This window comes from Thalassophryne amazonica, chromosome 17 (genome assembly GCF_902500255.1).
Source record: "Thalassophryne amazonica chromosome 17, fThaAma1.1, whole genome shotgun sequence".
Classification (NCBI taxonomy): Eukaryota; Metazoa; Chordata; class Actinopteri; order Batrachoidiformes; family Batrachoididae; genus Thalassophryne; species Thalassophryne amazonica.
The window spans coordinates 48,269,276-48,287,712 of record NC_047119.1 but is presented as its reverse complement, the minus strand read 5'-3'; the positions used below and the strand labels follow the sequence as shown (position 1 = coordinate 48,287,712).

Below are 18,437 nucleotides of genomic sequence, written 5' to 3'. Positions count from 1 at the left end.
CAGTAACTGGACTGCATTTATATAGTGCTTTTCCATCTGTATCAGATGCTCAAAGCGGCTTTTACACACTAACGTTTAACCACTAGACCATTACCTCCCCTATAAAGTCAGTGTACCACTGACCTTTCATTTATACAACCCCTGGCAAAAATTATGGAATCACGGGCCTCGGAGGATGTTCATTCAGTTGTTTAATTTTGTAGAAAAAAAGCAGATCACAGACATGACACAAAATTAAAGTCATTTTAAATGGCAACTTTCTGGCTTTAAGAAACACTATAAGAAATCAGGAAAAATAATTGTGGCAGTCAGTAATGGTTACTTTTTTAGACCAAGCAGAGGGAAAAAAATATGGACTCACTCAATTCTGAGGAATAAATTATGGAATCACCCTGTAAATTTTCATCCCCAAACTAACACCTGCATCAAATCAGATCTGCTCGTTAGACTGCATCTAAAAAGGAGTGATCACACCTTGGAGAGCTGTTGCACCAAGTGGACTGACATGAATCATGGCTCCAACACGAGAGATGTCAATTGAAACAAAGGAGAGGATTATCAAACTCTTAAAGAGGGTAAATCATCACGCAATGTTGCAAAAGATGTTGGTTGTTCACAGTCAGCTGTGTCTAAACTCTGGACCAAATACAAACAACATGGGAAGGTTGTTAAAGGCAAACAAATTGGTAGACCAAGGAAGACATCAAAGCGTCAAGACAGAAAACTTAAAGCAATATGTCTCAAAAATCAAAAATGCACAACAAAACAAATGAGGAACGAATGGGAGGAAACTGGAGTCAATGTCTGTGACCGAACTGTAAGAAACCGCCTAAGGAAATGGGATTTACATACAGAAAAGCTAAACGAAAGCCATTATTAACACCTAACAGAAAAAACAAGGTTACAATGGGCTAAGGAAAAGCAATCGTGGACTGTGGATGACTGGATGAAAGTCATATTCAGTGATGAATCTCGAATCTGCATTGGGCAAGGTGATTGATGCTGGAACTTTTGTTTGGTGCTGTTCCAATGAGATTTATAAAGATGACTGCCTGAAGAGAACATGTAAATTTCCACAGTCATTGATGATATGGGGCTGCATGTCAGGTAAAGGCACTGGGGAGATGGCTGTCATTACATCATCAGTAAATGCACAAGTTTACATTGATATTTTGGACACTTTTCTTATCCCATCAATTGAAAGGATGTTTGGGGATGATGAAATCATTTTTCAAGATGATAATGCATCTTGCCATAGAGCAAAAACTGTGAAAACATTCCTTGCAAAAGACACATAGGGTTAATGGCATGGCCTGCAAATAGTCCGGATCTTAATCCAATTGCAAATCTTGGTGGAAGTTGAGAAAATGGTCCATGACAAGGCTCCAACCTGCAAAGCTGATCTGGCAACAGCAATCAGAGAAGGTTGGAGCCAGATTGATGAAGAGTACTGTTTGTCACTCAATAAGTCCATGCCTCAGAGACTGCAAGCTGTTATAAAAGCCAGAGGTGGTGCAACAAAATACTAGTGATGTGTTGGAGGTTCTTTTGTTTCCATGATTCCATAATTTTTTCCTCAGAATTGAGTGATTCCATATTTTTTTTCCCTCTGCTTGGTCTAAAAAGTAACCGTTACTGACTGCCACAATTATTTTTCCTGATTTCTTATAGTGTTTCTTAAAGCCAGAAAGTTGCCATTTGAAATGACTTTAGTTTTGTGTCATGTCTGTGATCTACTTTTTTTTCTACAAAATTAAACAACTGAATGAACATCCTCCGAGGTCGGTGATTCCATAATTTTTGCCAGGGGCTGTATGTTTGTCTGTCTGTTAGTCCTGTCAAAGTCATTCAATAAGACTAACATTTACATTACATTTTGTACATTTGAATTTTATCTCAATCAAACGTGACTGAATCACTCTCATTCATGACAGTGAGGTGTAAACTGGCACTCTCAATGAATAGACTACGTTTGATCCACATCTGATCCATATTGTGGATTTAGCGGATATTGATTTTAACATTGAAAAGCCCTTTTTTTTGTATTATGTTTTAGCTATGAAAAGCTACTTTTAACAGGACTTTGACCTTGAAAATTTTTCCAAGGTGAAAATTTGTGGAATTGGAAACTAGTGTTGGCGGAGGTTTGTGCTCCATGAGCGCGGACCTCACGTTTTTGACTGAAAATGCAAGAAAGTGTCCCTCTGAGGCAAAGAGGTCCCAGTTAACCCTACAGCCACTTCTGTTCCAAACAGAAGAAAACATCTTTGTCTTTCCTCTTTCTTAACAGAAATGTGAAGAGAAAGGTAGGTTTACATCCTGGTCGCTGACATTGTCTTTTCTCCACAATGGCAGCAGAGGGACTTCAAAAAGAGTTTAGAAAATGGAAAGTCCATTAAAATGTCAGTGGCTGGGCTCGGGGAAAGTACGCTATGCATTTCACATGTCTGATTTTATTGCTAAAACAGGCTCCTCATCATAATGCCAGCAGGACTCAGCAGAATGAGGACAGTCACGTAATCATTACAGCTTGACTGCTCTTAGGTCATTTTCTTTTTCAGTAACATCCTGTCAAGTCTCAGCAACAAAGAGACAGACAACAATACCTTCTACAAGAGCCAAAACATTCTTTAAAAACACCTAATGGTCATCAAATCAATGGAATTCGAATGGATTTTTCTTGATTGCAGGAATGTCTTAAACAAAAGCCAACCAACATTCTCAAAACTCAGCCATATGGGGGCACTGCCAAAACCAAACCGTCTGGGTGTCCCAAAGACACAAAGAAAAATAATGCCTCCAAATGTTCACAAAGAGGAAGCCTGTTTCTTGGTTATTTTTTCTTATGTAAGTCATGTAAACCTTTCATCCCACGGCGGCCGACTTCCTTGAACTTCCACGTTCTCTGTTGCTCATTTCAGGCCACGCTCGCAGCCAAAATCCAAAGACAGCGGCACCAGCAAAGGCCATTAAAGAAGGGACCAAAATGCTCAGTTAATGGAATATACTTCATCACCAAAGAGAGTTGGCCCCTTTCTGGAAAACCTTCGATGGCCTTAAATGAGGTTATTTGACTCCATTCATCTGTCAGAAAGCAATAAACCAAATGATGTAGTCTTGGTCATATCTCACTTCCCCGACTCTGCACTTCTATTGGGTTAAACTCCTCTAGCAGCCAAAGTGACATGCTTCAAATAACTTTATGTTTTCTGCAGCGAGTCATGCCTAAAGTTTTTTAAAGCAGTTTCTAAATAATTCTGGTGACAAATCTATTGTATTTTACAAAGCATACGTAAGTCACACCTCTCAAAAAAAAAAAAAGAGGAGAGAGAGAGAGAGAGAGAGAAAGAGAAAACAGATACCATACAGACACAAAATTCTACCTGAAAAGGAGGTGGGCAGATGCACAAGCACACGTCCAATATTACATCCACAAATGTCTGATTTCATCACAAATAACCCACTTGTTTAGTGCCAGACGCTGACAGATCTGTTCCGCTGTGTGTGCAAGTGTCGTACTGAAACTCTCAAATAAATTACACACACATACTCACACATACATATATATATATATATGGAGAGAGAGAGAGAGAACGTGTAAAATAATTACTGAATTTTCAAAAAAAATGTGGAACACACTTTTAAAACAGCATTTCCCCAGAGGCAAAATTCCAAAAAACAATTAAGTTTGACAAATAAATGTGACGGACAACATACTGATTGCAATTGGCCACAGAAACACTGAATGGACATGAAATGTTGACCCACAGTGTTGGAAACATTACAATAAAACCACTGAGTCTATTTTTTTTCACCAAATCTATAATGTAGGAATTTTGTGCACTGATATAGTATACTTTTACTATTGGAGGTTTGTTTACTTTGTGTATTGATTCCTAGGAAAGAGCTATGCAAACAGTTCTTACTGTTATTATTATGGATGTCCCGATCCGATCACGTGATCGGAAATCGGGCTCGATCACGTGGTTTCAGACTTGATCGAAATCGGACGTTGCATCCCGATCAGAAATCCGATATAGATTTTATCCTCATTATTTTGATCAGCGCTATTTCAGGCTCATTATTGCAGATTATGGGCCTTTCACGCGTCGGAAGCGTCGGAGGCGTGAGATGCGTGCTTTTTAGACGCGTCAGAAGCATTGCTTTAGCTCGGCTTTTGACATGACACTTCTGACAGGAGTGTGCATTGCCGCTTGTCTGCAGGCTGATGCGGTCAAAGTTCAACCCAATCTTTTTTTTTTTTTTTAATTGAACAAAAGAAAAACCATAAGTTCAACCGGACAGAGGTGGGGGAAATTACGCGCGCAGAGTTTCTTTCGCAGAACTGCTGTTTGTGTGTTTACGCGCTCAGCCTGACGCCTCAATGGAATGACAAGAGGATGATGGACACTTTCCCACCGAAACTCTTGCTCAGTCATCCTTCCGTGCGCAGCAGGACCCGGTGCTGACCAAGTCCTCAGGACGACGATCTGTCATCTGATTAACAAAAAGAAAAAACAAATTGTCCTGTGATCGTTTGTCTGCAAACGGAGCAAGAGATGGTGTGCGCACTCATCACATTTAGGAGCACGTCTTAAAGAGCTTCCATCTTCATTCACGTTCACTGCGCTGCTCTGAACTTGTTGAACACTGATGAAGCATCAGAGGGACACTGAGGACTGTCAGGATGCAAATGTAATTTGTTTTTTGTTTTTTTCTTTTACTTTTCAAGTTGACTTTTTAACTTTCAATGCTCTGAGCTGTGATGTAGCTTCGCGCTGTCCAATAGGAATGACGTGTTGGGCCAAAACACGGAAGACAAGTGCAGAAACCACTGATCTGTACAAATGGTAAATGGACTGCATTTATATAGTGCTTTTCCATCTGCATCAGACGCTCAAAGCGCTTTACAACAATGCCTCACATTCACCCCGATGTCAGGGTGCTGCCATACAAGGCGCTTACTACACACAGGGAGCAACAGGGGATTAAAGACCTTGCCCAAGGGCCCTTAGTGATTTTCCAGTCAGGCGGGGATTTGAAAAAACAGATCAGTGCAGAATCCACGTGTCTGAAGAAAGATCCTTGGAAATGTTTTTTGTTGTTGTTTGTTACCTCAAAATTTCTGATTACTGTTTAAAAAAGTTTAGAACACTTGTAATTAAAATAGCTAAATCAATAAATGGTTCTTTAAAAACCTTTGATGTATAAATTAAAACCAAGAAATTATTAGATTAGATAATTTCTTGTTTAACATAAGGAACCTTTGACATTTATTTTTAGACAAATAAAATAACATGGAAATTTGTACATTTTTTAAGTCTGGTAGATTGTTACTTGATTGTTCAAGCTACCTCAAGGACAAGTGCACTGTTTAAGTGATAAATAATAAAATAAGGTAATTAAAATGAAATTATTATATATTTAGCATTTGTTCATTGTTCATTCAGTTTTTTAAAGTATCGGATCGGGACTCGGTATCGGCAGATACTCAAAATCAGATGACTCGGAATTGGATCGGGGCCAAAAAAACCTGATCGGGACATCCCTAGTTATTATTAATAACGAATACTTAATTTTCCCATATATAAGTCGCAGTGGAGTGTAAGCCACAGGAACTCTCAAACTCGCAAAAAAAAAAAAAGAAAAAAAAAAAGAAAAGAAAAAAAAATGACTTGTTCTCCAGAAAATACAGTAGTTGTGAAAGGTAATAAAGCTATACTTTGATACTCCAAAACTGTGGAAGCATAGACTTAAATCAGCAAAACATGCCATCTTATGATGCTTTAAATTCATTCATTCATTCATTCATTCATCTTCTACCGCCTAGTCCAATTAAGGGTTGCGGGGGCAACCTATCGGGGTTGCGGAGGGAGCCTATCCCAGCAGTCATAGAGCGCGAGGCGGGGTACGATGCTGAAAAAAAAAATCAATGTTGATCCAAAATGCTGTTTCGTTAGCTTGCATTGCCAAACATCTGTGCTTTCACACAAACACGAGTAAAAAAAAAAAAAAAGTCCACTTGATGTCATTTTAGTGAATACACCTGCTCTCCACTATCAGACCCATCTAAAAAAATTATTTTTTCACCTTATAGTCTATTTTAGGAGCATCACAAAGAGTCCTGAAAAAGGCTAACAGGGAATTGTGTTGCCACAAGACATGAGATGCACAACTGTGCTGTCTGTAGAATCAAGCTCCTATGAACAATACAAACAAAACACAAAATTTTATAACTTTCAACAAAATATTTGCACTTGTCTGATTCAGAAAATGTAACACAATACCCCTGTTATCTGAACAGCTTTTGGTTTGTATAAATCCCTGACATATTTGTTGACCAATAAGCAGTTGATGGGCTCAGAAACATGAGAGCTACGGTCCATGGAAGAATATGCAAAAACTGTAGGATACCTGGATCCAAGGTCTTTTCATTTCCTAATGGATTTCTTTATTTCAACATCATACTCAGAGTGTATGCAGGACAAACACTGTGCCTGAAACCATTTAAGACGATTGGCCATGAGGACACAAATCCAGCAGACAAATCTGTCAACTACAACCACCGGTACAAAACCAGACCAGACACACTACTTGAGTGCTCCAAATCCACTTCTGAATGAAGAGTAGAAAAAGACGGTACAAAGAAAAACAACACAAAAGTGTTTTGTTAGAAGACTACAATGATTTTTTTTGAGCCAAAGATGATGCAATCCTGCATGAACGAGTGCCCTAAGATAAAAAACATGTTTGTCTGTTTTCTTATTTTGACCATTTCAGCATTAAAGGTACAACTGTCACCTTTTGAACATTAACAACAAACAATCGTTTTCTATGCCCACATTGAGTGGCACAGTGGCATCGTGTGCAAAGAATGAAACAACACTCCTCCGCAGGTGTTTTTTTCTGTTTCCTGTTTTTTATTTTCACAACCAGACTGGCTGCATCTGCATGTTTAATTTATGCAAATCCTGCATGTGGACATTTAATGCATGTGAGTCCCACTCTGTGAAACCACTGTCCTGTATCGTGTTGATAAAGCAACAACATTGACCATCCATATGAGACAATGCATTCAAGATGGCAGACAGTGGCAACTTTCTGGAAATTCCAATTGCTTTGAACATTTGCAGAGGAGGAACCCAGGGTATATAGAGAGAAGGATGCTGAGGATGGAGCCACCATGCAGGAGGAGAAGAGGGAGGCCAAAGAGGAGGTTTATGGATGTGCTGAGGGAGGACATGCAGGTGGTTGGTGTGACAGAGGAAGATACAGAGGACAGGGTGAGATGGAAATGACTGATCTGCTGTGGTGACCACTAACAGGAGCAGCCGGAAGAAGAAGAAGAAGAAGAAGTTGATAGTACATGGTAACTTCTGGGTTACCATGTACTATCAACTTCTTCTTCTGGGTAACTTCTGGGTATTTGCAGTCTTAACAGCTTTGATCATGTTTGACCTTCTTTAAAACGTGGTATTTGTAGTGACTACAGCTGGGAACCTGTTTGATAATGCTCTATCCGTGTAAAAATTTGAAGTCGAAGCAGCATTTGTTGCAGCTTTTGTTCAAAGTTGAACAGCTCGATCGTGTCTGTCCAAGGGCAAAGCTCCTTTCTTTCGTAGTAGAAAGGCGCCCCGTGGAATAATAGCCCTGGGGAACTAAAAACTGAACTGGTTGAACTGGTTACTATTGTGTTCAGACTCTCCAACACCATTATCATGGTTTGACAGTTACTCGCCCAAATTTGCACTTTCATGTTTTTTCCCCAAACACAAATTGCTGGCATTCTAGTGGAATCCAGTTAGACAATAATGTCCATGTGACCCTGAACCAACACCATGGTCAAAACACTTCCCACGTGAGCCTTCAGGCCTACACCAGGGAGGACCAAGGTCACAACTGTGACAAAGCCTGCTGCTGTGAAATGAATAATGCAAGAGACACAAAAGCAGGTGGTTTATGTATTGTATGTGACAAGTGTTGTTGTTGCCCGCTGCTCCCTACTCAGCCGAACCTCATTGTGTAAATGCACTCTCAGTAATTAAGCAACAGTCAGCTGATCTCTGATCTGGTTCTCTAAGTGAAAATCCATGTTCCATTTTATCAAGAGCTTCAGGTTCAGCTTTCAGATTGGTCGTGTGTTGATTAGCGGCGTACTGCGCTACAGCTCAAAGTGCTGGAATCAGCTGATTGCTGTTGGAAGCTGGGTTAATGAGAACTGCTAAGACTGAACACAAGAGTGTTGAGAGAGAGAGAGAGAAAGAGAGAGAGAGAAACCCGTTTTCACTCAATGACGGAACACACACTGTACCAGCTGTTCTTTGCTTGAAAAAAAAATTAGATAAGTGGAGGAGTAAGTGAGTTGGTCCACTGCAGCTAGACAATAACTCAGGAACAATAAATGCTATCTTCTTGTAACTCATCCGATTCAAACAGCGCATAAACACAATGAAAACAATAGATGGTGGTTAACTTTGATACACCATGACAACTGAAAATGCAACAGGTTTTTTTTTTTTTTTTTTTGCCTAGGTAATATCCCACTGGCATGTCTGCCACCTGCTGGATGTGGTGCCAGCCTTCACATTAGCACTAGCTAACAAGTTCAGCTAGCAACCATGGTGAGAAGCATAAAGTCCACTATACTGGCAAACACAGAATGAAATAAATTACAGAATTGAATGTAAAACTGTAATTCAAGTATGGAAGAAGTGTGCAGCTGAGGATGTTAGCGAAAAAATTTTTTTTTACCAGTACTGCAACTTAGCTAACACGGCTAACTCAAAACACTGTTCAATGATGTTCTGAGATGTTTGTCATTTGCAACATTGCTCTGGACTCCATCAAAAGGAAGACATTCCATGATGTGCTGCTACCTGCTGGACAGTGTAGGAATTCTATATTTAAATACTACAGTCAGCGTAGAGTCTGTGCATGCAAAAAGTAAATGTTGTGTGGGCCGCCAGAAGAGGAGGTACTGCTGGCCCACCACCAGAGGGCGCCCTGTCTGGAGTGCGGGCTCCAGGCATCAGAGGGCGCAGCCGCCTCACAGGAGCAGCCAGGGTGACAGCTGTCACGCATCACCTGCAACAGCTGTTACCAATCATCTGATCAGCAGGGGTACATCAGCAGGACGACGTCTCCACCTCTTTGCCGAGATATCGTTCTACCTGGAAGGTAACATTCTCAGCTAACTGTGTGACAGTAACCTTTTGTGACTTTTGTGCGTTGTATAACAGACTCCTTTTCCAACAAGAGGTGGAGGTAGTTTCCCTGCCGTGCGGATTGCTGGGTGCAAACACGCCCACATTTAATTGTTTCTCAGTACCAGGTCCGACACGCGGAGGCAGTGGCCACCTGGGAATTCGGGACTTGGCGGCTCCAGTATTCCCGGGGTCTGGTGGCGGAGGAAATTGTGTGGTTCCAGTTCTGCTTTGGACAGACGTCTCCTATCTTCGAGCCTGCCCACACGACACCTTTTGTGATTTGGCTTTTTGTCCATTGTTGTAATCTGTTGTATTTGTTGTGCCCATTCACAACAGTAAAGTGTTGTTATTTGACTTCCTCCATTGTCCGTTCATTTGCGCCCCCTGTTGTGGGTCCGTGTACCTACACTTTCCCAACAGGATATCTCGGCCAACGTCATGGACCCCGTGGGGCGTCAACCGGCTGTTGAACGGCCAATGGAAGAGCAGGGCGCACAGGTGTCTGCAGGAGGAATGATTGGTGAGTTGCAGCGAATCCTCACCGCTTTTACGGCTCGGCGGGATCTGATGACCGAGCAGAACGTACTCCTTAACCGCAGGGTGGAGGCTCTCGCCGCGCAGGTGGAAGCATGCCCTCAGGGCGCTGCTGCGGCTCCCCCTCCTGTCGATCCTGTGCGCAACAGTGACGTTCCACAGGTCGTTCAACGACCCCTCCCACCTTCCCCTGAAGCATACATAAGCCCTCCAGAGCCGTACGGGGGTTGTGTGGAGACATGCGCGGACTTTCTTATGCAGTGTTCGCTCGTCTTCGCACAACGTCCGTCATGTACGTGACTGATGCTAGTAAGATAGCTTATGTAATTAATCTGCTTCGCGGCAAGGCACGCGCTTGGGCTACAGCGCTTTGGGAGCAAAATTCACGGCTCCTTCTGATATATGATGGGTTTGTGAGGGAGTTCAGAACAGTGTTCGATCACCCAAATAGAGGAGAGACCGCTTCAGCCATGCTGCTGTCAATGAGACAGGGGCGCCGGAGCGCAGCTGTTTATGCAGTCGACTTCCGCATCGCGGCTGCGAGGTCTGGCTGGAATAACACTGCCCTCCATGCCGCCTTCGTAAAGGGACTGTCGTTGGTCCTGAAGGAGCTCCTGGTGGCCAAGGACGAACCGCGGGATTTAGACGGGCTTATTGATCTCGTTATACGATTAGACAATCGGTTAGAAGAATGCCGTCGGGAACGAGACGAAGGGCGTGGCCGGGCACGTGCCGTCCCTCTCCCTTCTGGTTCCGACCGAGTTCCGCCCTCCCCACGCTCCACGGCCCCTACGCTCCGTGTGGTTACAGCTCCCCCTGCTGATGAAGCTATGGACACGAGCAGGGCCACATTTAGGGCACCAGATAGACAGAGGAGGCTGGCCCGCAGAGCGTGCTTTGTTTGTGGCTCAATAGAGCATCAAGTGAGGGACTGCCCCGAGCGGTTAAAACACCAACGCCCGCCCCTAGAAACTGGGTTAGGGGTGGGTCAAATCATTCACGTGGGACATACCCATATTGCCACACGACTCCCAGTTACAATCCTTTATGAGGATTTAACCCTGAAGGCCCCAGCACTGGTGGACACGGGCTCTGAAGGGAATCTGTTAGACAGCAGATGGGCCAGGGAGGTAGGGCTCCCTCTGGTGGCGCTTACCTCGCCTGTGCAGGTGCGGGCACTAGATGGCTCCCTACTCCCTTTAATCACACATAAGACACCACCAGTAACTCTGGTGGTGTCAGGAAATCACCGGGAGGAGATCGAGTTTTTTGTGACTCCTGCCACCTCCCGTGTGATTCTCGGTTTCCCTTGGATGTTAAAACACAATCCCCAGATCGATTGGCCGTCTGGGGTAGTGGTTCAGTGGAGCGAGACCTGCCATCGGGTATGTTTAGGTTCCTCTGTTCCTCCCGGTTCCCAGGCTAAGGAGGAGGTCAGAGTCCCGCCCAATCTAGGGACGGTGCCGGTGGAGTACCATGACCTGGTGGATGTGTTCAGTAAGGATCTGGCGCTCACCCTTCCCCCCCACCGTCCGCACGATTGTGCCATTGATCTGGTTCCAGGCATTGAGTTCCCGTCCAGCAGGCTGTACAACCTCTCACGACCTGAGCGCGAATCAATGGAGACCTACATCCGGGACTCTTTAGCCGCCGGGTTGATCCGGAATTCCACCTCCCCGATGGGTGCAGGTTTCTTTTTTGTGGGTAAAAAAGATGGCGGACTTCGTCCATGCATTGATTATAGGGGGCTGAACGAAATCACGGTTCGTAATCGATACCCGTTGCCCTTGTTGGATTCAGTATTCACGCCCCTGCATGGAGCCCAAATATTCACTAAGCTAGATCTTAGAAATGCGTATCACCTGGTTCGGATCCGGAAGGGAGACGAGTGGAAGACGGCATTTAACACCCCCTTAGGTCACTTTGAGTACCTGGTCATGCCGTTCGGTCTCACAAACGCCCCCGCGACGTTCCAAGCATTAGTTAATGATGTCTTGCGGGATTTCCTGCACCGATTCGTCTTCGTATATCTAGACGATATACTCATCTTTTCTCCGGATCCTGAGACTCATGTCCGGCATGTACGTCAGGTCCTGCAGCGGTTGTTGGAGAACCGGCTGTTTGTGAAGGGCGAGAAGTGTGAGTTTCACCGCACTTCTTTGTCCTTCCTGGGGTTTATCATCTCCCCCAACTCCGTCGCTCCGGATCCGGCCAAGGTTGCGGCGGTGAGAGACTGGCCCCAACCCACTAGCCGTAGGAAGCTGCAACAGTTCCTCGGCTTTGCAAATTTCTACAGGAGGTTCATTAAGGGCTACAGTCAGGTAGTTAGCCCCCTGACAGAACTGACCTCACCAAAAGTCCCCTTCACCTGGTCGGATCGTTGCGATGCCGCGTTCAAGGAGTTGAAACGGCGCTTCTCGTCTGCACCCGTTCTGGTGCAGCCCGATCCTAGTCGCCAGTTAGTGGTTGAAGTGGACGCCTCGGACTCAGGGATAGGAGCTGTGCCTTCCCAGAGCGGGAAGACCGATAAGGTCCTTCACCCGTGTGCTTATTTTTCCCGCAGGTTGACCCCGGCCGAACGGAACTATCACGGCGGCAATCGAGAACTCCTTGCGGTGAAAGAGGCTCTTGAAGAGTGGAGACATCTGTTGGAGGGAACGTCCGTGCCATTCACGGTTTTCACTGACCACCGGAACCTGAAGTATATCAGGACCGCCAAGCGGCTGAACCCCAGGCAAGCCCGCTGGTCACTGTTCTTCGGCCGTTTTGACTTCCGGATCACCTACCGTCCCGGGACCAAGAACCAGAGATCGGATGCCTTGTCCCGGGTACATGAAGATGAAGTCAAAGCGGAGTTGTCGGATCCACCGGAACCCATCATCCCGGAGTCCACTGTCGTGGCCACCCTCACCTGGGACGTAGAGAGAACCGTCCGGGAGGCCCTGGCACGAAGCCCGGACCCCGGAACTGGGCCGAAGAACAAACTATACGTCCCACCAGAAGCTAGGGCTGCAGTCCTGGACTTCTGTCACGGCTCCAAGCTCTCCTGTCATCCAGGGGTGCGAAGAACCGTGGCAGTTGTCCGGCAGCGCTTCTGGTGGGCGTCCCTAGAAGCCGACGTCCGGGATTATATCCAGGCCTGCACCACCTGCGCCAGGGGCAAGGCTGACCATCGCAGGGCATCAGGTTTACTCCAGCCGCTGCCTGTGCCTCGTGGCCCCTGGTCCCACATCGGCCTGGATTTTGTCACGGGCCTCCCGCCGTCCCAGGGTAACACCACCATCCTCACGATAGTGGACCGATTCTCCAAGGCGGCCCACTTCGTGGCCCTCCAGAAGCTCCCAACAGCCCAGGAGACAGCGGACCTCCTGGTCCACCACGTCGTGCGGCTGCATGGGATTCCAACAGACATCGTCTCCGATCGCGGTCCCCAGTTCTCCTCGCAAGTCTGGAGGAGCTTCTGCCGGGAACTGGGGGCCACGGTGAGTCTCTCGTCCGGGTACCACCCTCAGACCAACGGGCAAGCAGAACGGGTAAACCAGGAGGTGGAACAGGCCTTGCGCTGCGTGACTGCCGCGCACCCGGCGGCCTGGAGTACCCATTTGGCCTGGATCGAGTATGCCCATAACAGCCAGGTGTTTTCAGCCACCGGCCTCTCCCCTTTTGAGGTATGTGTGGGGTATCAGCCCCCGTTGTTTCCGGTGGTTGAGGGAGAGGTCGGTGTGCCCTCGGTCCAGGCCCACCTACGGAAGTGCCGTCGGGTATGGCGTGCCGCCCGTTCTGCTTTGCTAAAGGCCCGGACGAGGGCAAAAGCCCATGCAGACCATCGGTGGACTCCGGCCCCTGCGTATCGGCCAGGGCAGGAGGTGTGGTTATCCACAAAGGACATTCCCCTCAAAGTGGACTCCCCCAAGCTACAGGACCGATACATCGGCCCATTCAAGATCCTTAAGGTCATCAGTCCAGCCGCAGTGAGGCTTCAGCTTCCGGCCTCACTGCGGATCCATCCTGTGTTTCATGTGTCCCAGGTTAAACCACATCACACCTCACCCCTCTGTACTCCGGGTCCGGCGCCGCCTCCTGCCTGGATAATCGATGGCGAGCCGGCTTGGACTGTACGCCGGCTTTTGGATGTCCGTAGGATGGGCCAGGGCTTCCAGTATTTGGTGGACTGGGAGGGGTACGGTCCCGAAGAACGCTCCTGGGTGAAGAGGAGCTTCATCCTGGACCCGGCCCTCCTGGCCGATTTCTACCGCCGCCACCCAGACAAGCCTGGTCGGGCGCCAGGAGGCACCCGTTGAGGGGGGGGTCCTGTTGTGTGGGCCGCCAGAAGAGGAGGTACTGCTAGCCCACCACCAGAGGGCGCCCTGTCTGGAGTGCGGGCTCCAGGCACCAGAGGGCGCAGCCGCCTCACAGGAGCAGCCAGGGTGACAGCTGTCACGCATCACCTGCAACAGCTGTTACCAATCATCTGATCAGCAGGGGTACATCAGCAGGACGACGTCTCCACCTCTTTGCCGAGATATCGTTCTACCTGGAAGGTAACATTCTCAGCTAACTGTGTGACAGTAACCTTTTGTGACTTTTGTGCGTTGTATAACAGACTCCTTTTCCAACAAGAGGTGGAGGTAGTTTTCCTGCCGTGCGGATTGCTGGGTGCAAACGCGCCCACATTTAATTGTTTCTTTGTTCCTCGCCAGCAGTACCAGGTCCGACACGCGGAGGCAGTGGCCACCTGGGAATTCGGGACTTGGCGGCTCCAGTATTCCCGGGGTCTGGTGGCGGAGGAAATTGTGTGGTTCCGGTTCTGCTTTGGACAGACGTCTCCTATCTTCGAGCCTGCCCACACGACACCTTTTGTGATTTGGCTTTTTGTCCATTGTTGTAATCTGTTGTATTTGTTGTGCCCATTCACAACAGTAAAGTGTTGTTATTTGACTTCCTCCATTGTCCGTTCATTTGCGCCCCCTGTTGTGGGTCCGTGTACCTACACTTTCCCAACAGTAAAGTCAAAATTTTGACTTAAAATCTTTGATATCTCAGTTTTTGATATCTCAGTTTAGTGTCTCATCACTTTGATTTAAAAAAAGCTAAATTTTAAGTTTCAATTACAAATTAAGTAGCAATTTGGCAATTTAATTTTTGAGTTGTATGTCTAATTGTATGTCTTTTCATTATATTTTCACAATTCTTTGAATGTTGAATTTTTGATTTTTAACACTGAAATTCCATTTAAAACTGACAACGCTGATTTGAGAATTTCATTTTTTTATCTGAAAATTGTGATGCAGAAAGTACAGATATGTATGGGTCATGTAATTTCAATTTGATTATTTTAAAATTATTTCTTCTTAATTTTCTTCTTCCACAGCCTTTACTAACAGTGAGAAGTTTATTTTTAATCGCTGACATGCAGGAGCTGCAGTGTCAAGGACATGATTACAAAGAAAACCATATTTGTCTAAATTTCTCATTTCATTAAATGGTCCATTAGACCAAATGCACCTGATGAGAAGGTTGGGGGGGAGTCCAAGACAAGAAGCAATGGCAGCACCATATGAAGGAGAGCAGATGGAAGGAAATATAAAAGTAATATCACACGAGTTTCCAGATCGCTGAGCTACAAGCTGCTTCAATTAATTTTATTCTTTCTCTTTACTCTTTCTGCCTACTGGAAAAGATAAAGCTGCTGGTGGCTTTCGTTTGTTTCACAGCCTTGTGATAACAGAAGATCCCACTTCATCCCAGAAATGGGAACTGTCAGGACGGACATACAACATGATGCGTTTAGGTTGACTGAGAAAGCGCGTAGAGACACGGCGAGGTGATGGCTGTTTTTCTTACTTGGTGGCATTTTTGTTCTTGAGAAAAAACACACGGCACGCAGCCAAGCACTGCAGGCACGGCCCCGTGTGTGCTTTCAAACTTTGTTCTTTAATGGGAGACAGTGGAGCTGTGGCGATGCTTTATAGTGGTGAGGGCCTTTGGAAAGAACGCATAAAGCAGAACAAGAGAAGGTTTTATTCAGGCTGCAATAACGGAAACAAACAAAAACAGGCCCAACGGCGGGTGCCAACACACTTCAAAACCTGCAAGACACACAGTCGGAAAAACAGGCCAGTGAGCTTACGTGTTTTATACTGCGTGCCATCTTTAACGGCTTGGTCCTTTAGCAACTCTGTGCCAGTAGGGGGTGCAGAATCACCCGTCACTAATTATGAGAAACAGCAGCACAGAGCCAATGATAGCAGCAGAAATAGAACCACAAACTCAGCAGTTAGTCAGCAGTAGAGCTACTACAATGACTACTACTAATAATAATTATAACAAACACCACAAATCAGAAAACACAGCTGGTACACTGCTTCTACTTACATAAATCTATTGTGCAGAATTTGGTCATTTTTATTTTGTTAAAATCTATTTCTTTCAGCTCTGCCCCTTTCATCATGTTGATTTGGCACAGGTTTTGCACTGGATGTCCTTCCTGACAATTTCACATATAGATTAGACAACACATTTGGTGCGTTTTGAACCCAAGACATTCTTACTGAAAAGCCAGAGAGGGCTAACAGCTTCTCCGTGGTACTGTTTTCTCAGCACCATACCACGTTAACAGGAACCAAAACGAAACTGGCAACACTCTCACTGGTGTTAAGAAACTAGTCAAGTGATACTGTGGCCAATTGTGGCTCTGGGAGGGATCAATCAAATGTTCTGTGTTGGAGTTATCCATAAAGAACATGGAGAGAAGAAGAAATGTCTGAAATAATTTACTGTACCTATATTATAATAGCCCAGTAGCCTCTCTCTCTCTCTGTGTGTGTGTGTGTGTGTGTGTGTGTGTGTGTGTGTGTGTGTGTGTGTGTGTGTGTGTGTGTGTGTGTGTGTGTGTGTGTGCGCGCTTGCTTATGGCTTCAATCACGCAGAAACTGGGGGAGCTGACATTTGTCGCTTGGTATGCTTATATATTATGGGTCAAGGACAAACGCCACGATATTTTTTAAGAAATTTGCAATTTTAGCTAACCAGTAAACAATGCCAATCTGCTCTGTGTAAGCCTGATCCCCGCAGATCTCAGAAGCTAAGCAGTGCGGGACCTAGTTAATACTTGGATGGGATACCTCTTTGGAACACCAGCGGCTATGTGTGTTTCTCCAGGTTACACTGGAGTTGTGTCAGGAAGGGCATCCGGCGTAAAACCTGTGTCAAATACCAATGCAGATCTGGTTGTGTCCGCTGTGGTGACCCTGAACAAAATGGGAGCAGCCGACTGGACAACAAAGTAAACAATGGGCATTGTGCTGCAATGTATCATGGGAGTTTGGTTTTTGGGGTTTTAAATGTTGTTATTGTGGTTCACGTTGGTTTAACAGTGTTGTTAGTAAGTAAGTCTCTTCGGCTGCTCCCTTGTTTGCACTTGGGGTTGCCACAGCAAATCCAAGGTGTATCTGCATGTTGAATTGGCACAAGTTTTATGCCCTTCCTCATGCAACTCCACACTACATGGAGAAATGTGGCAGGGGTGGGATTTGAACCTATAACCTTCTGAACTGAAACAAAAAGCATTAACTACTTGGCCACCACCCCTGCTTTTTTAACAGTGTTGTTAGTGTTATTGATTTATTGTGTTTTTGTAGTTCATTTGGTTTAGTCAGTTTAGTTAGTTTTGTTGCTGGTACCATTTGATGGCAGAACGCGGGAAAGACAAAAAGCTCTGCGTGTGTGCGTGTAACTTCGATCATGGAGAAACTGGGGACAGCTGACATTTGCAGTTTGGTATGTTTATGTATTTTGGATCAAGGAAGTACGCCACCAAAACGCAACACTGACAAGACTAATATTTTTTGGAGAAGTTACAGTTATTACAGAGATGAGAACAATCTGGAAGGAAAAAGACTGGTGGGCGACTGCGAGGGGGAGGGTGCGTGGGGGAGTGCCCCCCCCCCCCAGCAAGGGGAATTTTTTTTTTTTTTAATTTTTCACACTTTAAGGAGCTACTGTGAATTTTAGCAGATGAAAAGATAATTTTATGTGATTAAAAATGCTCTCATTTATACTTTTGTTTAAAATTTTGGCCATGAATGATAGTTCATTATAAACTGTATCAAAATTTATTGTGACCAGACATTCCAAATGAATATTTGTCAATAATGAAACCAAATAGCCAATGTCAGCCAATGTCAAAGTCAACACAATGTACATGTAAATCCTGGTAAAATCCATTCAAGACCACACTACAAATGATGCTTTTTCAGTTAAAAAAAAAAAAAAAAAACAGGTATATTGATTTTCACTCAGTCCAATGTAAAATCCAAGTTGACACTATCTACAGTACTGACAGGAATAATAATAATAATAAAAAAAATCATGTACAGTCAGTTCAAGCTAGTTTGTGTGGTATTTTACTCTTATTCAGTAATTTATACTGCACTGAAACCAAGTGCACTAACCACCTGACCTCCACCCCTGTTGGGGGGGGGGAATCAACATGCAGATCTATTTCGGATTTGCTGTGGCGACCCGAGTGGAAGCAAGAGAGCAGCCGAAGGGACTTACTACAACATGTTAGCATGGGCCAGATATGTATTTGATATTAATCTCTGTTCCAAACCAAAGTCATTTCCTCCCATCCACATGTACCTCCCATAGTACCTGTCAGATTTGGTCAGAATCAAATTAGGTGGTCTTAAACAA

At 45.2% G+C, this 18,437-nt stretch overlaps 1 protein-coding gene and 1 long non-coding RNA gene across 12 annotated transcripts in view; both read right to left on the bottom strand.

The window, feature by feature from the left end:
• vav2 (vav 2 guanine nucleotide exchange factor) overlaps positions 1–18,437 on the bottom strand; it is a 544,057-nt gene that overhangs the window by 184,529 nt on the left and 341,091 nt on the right. The window lies entirely within an intron of this gene.
• On the bottom strand, positions 1,086–18,161 carry LOC117529901. The gene is made up of 4 exons (XR_004566137.1): positions 17,937–18,161; positions 10,935–10,937; positions 8,051–8,056; positions 1,086–1,096 (listed from the first exon to the last, which is right to left on the bottom strand). It is a non-coding gene; the product is annotated as an uncharacterized LOC117529901 (long non-coding RNA).